General features: G+C 51.3%; 1 non-coding gene across 1 annotated transcript; it reads left to right on the plus strand.

The window, feature by feature from the left end:
* Positions 1–2,269: 2,269 nt before the first annotated feature.
* Positions 2,270–2,341, plus strand: TRNAQ-UUG. Its single transcript has one exon. It is a non-coding gene; the product is annotated as a tRNA-Gln (tRNA).
* The last annotated feature ends 3,905 nt before the right edge of the window (positions 2,342–6,246 follow it).

The raw sequence follows: 6,246 nt of genomic DNA on the forward strand, positions 1-6,246 counted from the left end.
CTGGCCGTCCTCCCTCAGAAAGACTCTACCCAGAAGAACAGCATACTTGCACACCACAGAAAGCTCGCAACTGCTAGAATTGGTGTGTGTGGACTTTTTTGCCAGTAAAAGAGGAAGGCAATCAAAAGGGTAACATACTTGTGATAACAGACCACTTCACATAGTATGCCCAGGCTACCCCACTCGTGAGCAGACGGCTAGGACGGTGGCCAGAGTATTATGGGGAAAATATTTTGCCATATTTGAGTCGCCCACCCAAATCCATTCGGACCAGAGCCGGGACTCTGGGAGTCGCTTACTGAAGGAAGCATTGCAGGGATAAAGAAATCCAGGAGCAGCCCATACCATCCACAAGGGGACCCACAACCCGAGCAATTTAATCACACAATATTAAACATGCTTGGCACCCTAAGGCACGAGCAAAAGGCTACGTGGAGTCAACATCTGGCCCATTTGGTGCATGCTTATAATTCTACTTGCAATGATGCCGCTGGAGTTAGTCCATATCTATTGATGTTTGGGTGGCTCCCCATTGACTTGTGTTCGGAGCAGAGAAAGCCTACAATCAGCATGTGACCTATAGGCAATATGCCCAACAACTAAGAGATTGGTTAAAAGAGCGTACTGGTTAGCTGCAGATGCCGCAGGTAGATATCAGCGATGCCACAAGCGAGGCTACAATGCCCGTTTGCAAAAGCGGGGTCTGAGTCAGGGGGATCGCGTACTTCTGCAGACCCTCAGACTTACAGGCAAGCATAAAATCGCTGACCAATGGTGAGACCTGAGTCCCTGGGGCCATTGTGGAGCTCAGAAGGTCACAGCACTCCTCGCCGTTGAGGAGAACGGTGCCCAGTGAAGAAACTTGCCTACGATGCTCCTGGTATGCTGGGAGAGGTCTCTCTCTGCGCCCTGGACTCAATAAGTATTGGGTCAAGAGTCCACTCTTCACCGGGACGGTGAAGGACTCCACCGGGGAGCGTGTGGCAGACTTGCTGGGCTTTGCCCGACTCTCCGGGCTTAGGAGACTGCAAATGTGATTGGTGGAGCAAAACCCACCAATCAGAGACAGGCAGGGGAAGAGCCAGGACAGCCCGCTTCCCATCTACTCCGAAGCGGGGGCAGGAGAGGACTTAATTGGGAACTGCAGTTGCAGCCTCCCTGATTGATTCGTTTTCAATCTGGGGGTGGAGCCCCAGAAGGGGATATAAGCGACTGCATGGTGAGCACATGGCGCAGTTGGCAAGGGATGAAGAAGAAGGAAGAGGTCCTGGGGCCAAGGAATGCTGCCCAGCAGGCGTATCTGTCTGCCCAGAAGCGCCCGAAAGATTCTGCCACTGGATAGAAATCGTAGGCAGTGCAGGCGTCGCTGCATGGAGGGTCCGCAACGGACTGCGACTGGGACCCTGGGAGCCATAGCGAGGCAGCTTGGGTCTCCAACCCCGGCACAAAGCCAGGCTGCGGTGCAAGCATTGCTGCACGGGGGGTCCGCGAGGGACCCAGGACCCTGGGAGCTGCAGTGAGGTGGTACGGGTCTTCATTCACAGTATGAAGCTGGGCACAGGAGTCAGCACTACAATGGGGTGAGTAATTGTGGGATGTAAGACCCAGGAGAAGGAGGGACTGGGCAGTCTGGGACACATTCCCTACAGTGGGTCCGCAAGGGCCCCAGGAACGGAGCAGTTCTTGAGCACGGGGAGCAGCGTTCAGAGTGGCACGGACCTGAGTATGCACGAGGTGGCCCAGGCCTGCAACCCACCCTAAGAAGGACTGAGTCACTGGGACATGTGAGTGAGTCACGCCACTCCCTAAGGGAGTGTATTTTAGAGTGCCATCCATTATACTTACCGTTTGTATTTGGGTGTGTATATAGTTAGAGTTATATGTACTTCTAACCTGTAAATAATCATTTTAGTTTACAACACACACACACACACACACACACACACACACACACACACATATATATATATATATCTCTATATATCTCTATATATCTCTATATTAAATTTTGTACCTGGTTAAGACATTGCTTTCTGTCCCTCCTCTGTTGAGGCATGATACGTGGGAGGGAACTGCGAGTGACTGCAGTTTCCATCCCAGCACATGTGTCCTTCTGGCTTTCCCCTTCTACTGGTGAGGTGGGGAACACTCATTTTGGGGACACCCGAGTTACAAACATTAGGGCTGGAAGCGACCAGATTGTCAGGTCCGGCCCCCTGCCCAAGGGGCAGGAAGTCAGCTGGGGACATAGGATCCCAGCAAAACAGCAGGTCCCATGGTGTAATGGCTAGCACCCTGGACTTTGACTCCAGTGATCTGAGTTCAAATCTCAGTGGGACCTTAGCACACAGTAGCTTCTTTATTTCCAAGGGAACTAGTGCTGGCTCCTAGCTCAGGGGGGTCTTTAAGATGAAGCCAGCTAATTAGCTAGCTGGGGTCACATGAGCTACCAGGGGTCATGTGAGCCCAGTAGTCATTCCTGCCCAGGGCAGGAGGCTGGACTTGGTGATCTACTTAGGTCCCTTCTGACCCTCCCAACTATGAATCTAAGATAGGCATCAAAGTGTTTCTTAAAAGTTAATGTTTATAAACTGCTTTGATAAAGAGAGAGCCCATCATAATGGGATCCTCACCCTTAGCAGGACCTTAAAGCAAATAATGCCAACTGTCCTGTTCTCCACAAGTGACCTGTCATTCTGTGACACAACCTGATGGTGCAGCACAGCAACGGGCTGGAGCCTGGGTCCAGCAGTGCCCCAGCAGAGGGGAAGTAGCTTCCGACTGAGGCAACTAGCTAGAATAACCATCACTTCCCAGACCAACCAGCTCTCCCTTTCAAAAGGGGCGAGATGGCTCATGGAGATAACAGATTTCACGGCATGTTCTTTAGAAAGGTTTTAGCACTAATCGCTGGCATGTTCTGTCTGCTCTCATCACTGTGGCCACCCACAAGTCCGACCAGCGGAAGCTGAGATCTGCTGAGCCTGTGCATCTCTGTGTGCATTAGAGGGACACCGTCTTTGTATTTCTGACCTGGAATGTGGTTAAGGACTGTCTAGAGTCAGGAAGAGCTTTGCTTTGCCACGGGAACAGAGAAAAAAATGAAGCTCTCCTCCACGCAGATACCGAGAAGGTCAAAGCTGCCAGGTCCACTGGCTGGCAGACCAGAGCTGGAGGGGACTCATAACAGGCTTGCTTGTAGGCCTTTGCAAAGCACTGAGTATTGCCAAAGGAAATGAACTGCCAGACCCTGTTGGCTGCCTACAAAGTCTGGCAGGAACTGAATAGTGGTTGGTGCGGCGCCCTCTTACACATCCGCAAGAGGGAGCAGAAGGAGGGGTGCCCCCCCGGATCCCAGGGGACACTGCTGCTCAGATGCTCTGGGCGTGTGCACATCACCACAGCAGGACGCCATCGGGCAGTGCTCAGAGAACAGCAGTTACATGCACTGCGCAGCCCGTGCACTTCGAAATCAGCAGGCAGGATGCTGGCACCAGGCGGCCAGGTCTGGGGCCACTCAGGGATTGCGAAGCTGCCCAGGGTCGAGGAAGGGGAGCAGTATCGGAGGCCAAACCAGGACAGAAAGCCAGTCCAAGAGGAAGAGAAAGCCAGTCCATCAGTCCAAGAGCAGGTGAGCCAAATCAAAAAGCCGGGCAGCCCAGGAGAGAGCGATGTCCAGGAGCGAGCCAGAGGGAACAGGGAAGCGGTGTGTTACCCAGACAGGTCCTGCTCTGATTCAGGGGGTTTACATGGGAAAGTGGAGGTTCAGTTGTCCCTGGCCACCCACTGCAGGGCTAGGTCCCAATCTGGACACCAGGCTGTGCTGCCAGACCGAGGCTCCAGGTTTGAGGCTGCAGCCTGTGCCCCTTGCTGTACTGTCAGGTTGTGGACATGGTTACATTGACAAAGACATCCAGGCAGGGACAGTGTCAAAACCACAGTAACTAACCACCGCCACACACTTCTACCAAGGGCATTAACACAGGGGCCCGCGCAGGCCAGCCTCTGTCACAGTTAGCCATGTTAATGCAGACACTAACAATCAAGACGGCCTCCTGCGCTAATCGACGGCGCCAGGGCCGGGATGCGGGGCAGTGCTAACAGGAGCCGCACCGACTCACCGGACCGGGGGCTTTTCTGACACACAGGCTCTCCTCAGAAGATGCGGCTCCTGGAGATGAAACATTAGGTGTGACACAGGTGATGCTAAAAGGGGTTATTTATTGACTTCACATATTTTCCCTTCCTTAGAAGCCACCACACCTTCTGCACGTACACAATAATTAAGAAAATGAGCAGGAGAATCGGGAGCTAGCGTCACGCTTTCTGACACAGCTCGCATTCAACTTGGCTTCAAGTGGAGTGCTAAAGGTGTGTGCATCGAGGTTGGGCTGGGCATTGGAGGCTGCAGGCTTTCCCTCCATGTCTTCTCCAGCACTCATAGAGTCATTCAATTAACTACACACACACACACACGTTCTTGCCTCTGCCTACAAAATGGCACTGAGCCACAAAACAACAAAACCCTTTTTATATCTGATTATTTCAGCCCTTATTACTCATTAATGGTTCTCAGAATCTGGATAATAAAAATGGAGGAGGGTGGACCACTTTTGGGCGTCACCAGCACAACTCTGAGGGTGCAGACACTGCTTGGAGGGGAGAGGGTAACTTGACAGATGTGTCCTTTGCTTGTGATTATGACATCCACTGAAAACAGTTTCTAAATCTGCTTTCATTGGAAGTTAAGACCACAGCAACACGTTTCTAAGGGTCTTGGGCTTGGTAAATACAATAGCTATTTATTTACACTTCCCTCAAACTATTCATGTCACAAGTGGTTACTACATTCTTGTACTGGCATAATGAGGAAAAACTTTAAAAATCAGCAGCTATTTGTAGCTATCTGGTGATAGATCTGAGCAACAAACAGCTAACTTGGCCTTGGAGAGAAGCCGTCTTTAGTGACTCAAGGTTTTGATTGACTTATTTATTTTATTAAAGCAGCACATTGCTTGATTAAAAGCTTGGCAATCAGTACAAAATGTTTAAGACGCTTCATTGGGTGTTGGTGAGTAATCGCTCCCAGTGCCTGACTGCTCATGATTTCCACGATTCCATCTTCCAGAGCTGTCGCCGCATGCAGCTTTAACTGTAAGGTTGCCTGCAGAAAACACAAAATAGCCTGCAGACAGAGTGAGGAACTCCAGCCTTTTTTCATGCTGCCACACATTGTTCATGGGGAAATGGGAACCAGGCACTGCACAAGATTTGCTAGCGCTTGCCGCATAGGAAGAACGTGAGAACTTCCTACCTAGAGCCCAGCAGACTGAGGCCAGTGGAGGCGAGAGGGCAGGTGTGCGGAGAAGAAAGTGAGCAGCTTTCTGGCCAGGAGGAAGGACATGACCCTTCAAGTTATTCTGGAACAGGGGTTGCAGGAAGTAAAACTGGATACCAAGGGCACTGACTAGCAGCGGCAGCGGCCTGGCCGCAGGTTCTGTCTCGCTGGGCCGAAGCATACCCTGCGGAGCTGCTGCGTGCAATTTCCCTGTCTCTCCCATTCCCTTTTTCATCCGGACAGTGGTTTACAACAATTCTGCTGGGTTATGTGGCTTTCGGGCGAGGGGCTGTTTACTCAGCTGTATGTTAACCTGTAACAATACATTGGTGGCTTAGCCTCTTGCTTACTTTGCTTATGTAGGCAAAATGAAAATCCTGTGGAACCACGTATGCACATCTACTATACATCCTGCCTGGAGGGAACAAAGGAGGAGGTTTCCTATATTTTTGCTTTCAGCTCAGGTCCTAAAGATAACCTTTATAGCGCTTAACCTAGCGTGCCGTTATAGAGGCTTCTCTCTGCATTGTCCCAGGCATCAATACACCACCAGCACATGATGATTAGGCAGACATTTTACTGTATAGTTGTGGGGGGCATGATGGGTGCTACACGTCAGACTTGGATAAACTACACCAGCCACCACCCACGCCAGCAGACTCTGGTTAGGCTCCTATGGAAATTTAAGAGCTGCATCTTGCACAGCTGCAAAGAATGAGTTCAATCCTCTGTCTGGACTTGTGCCAAGAGCCCTTCCATCCGAGCTCGGCCGTAACAGGGGGACCGATTCATTCAGGCTGGGCAGACAAAGGTGGCTGGCTCCAGTACTCCTGTATCACTTTTTGGGGCACTGTTGGCTACAGAACGGTGTGCCTTAGCCATGCTAGCTCCATGCGCTGCTAGGCTTG

The sequence above is a fragment of the Crocodylus porosus genome, unplaced genomic scaffold (assembly GCF_001723895.1).
Source record: "Crocodylus porosus isolate Cpor-Errol unplaced genomic scaffold, CroPor_comp1, whole genome shotgun sequence".
NCBI classification, from domain to species: domain Eukaryota; kingdom Metazoa; phylum Chordata; order Crocodylia; family Crocodylidae; genus Crocodylus; species Crocodylus porosus.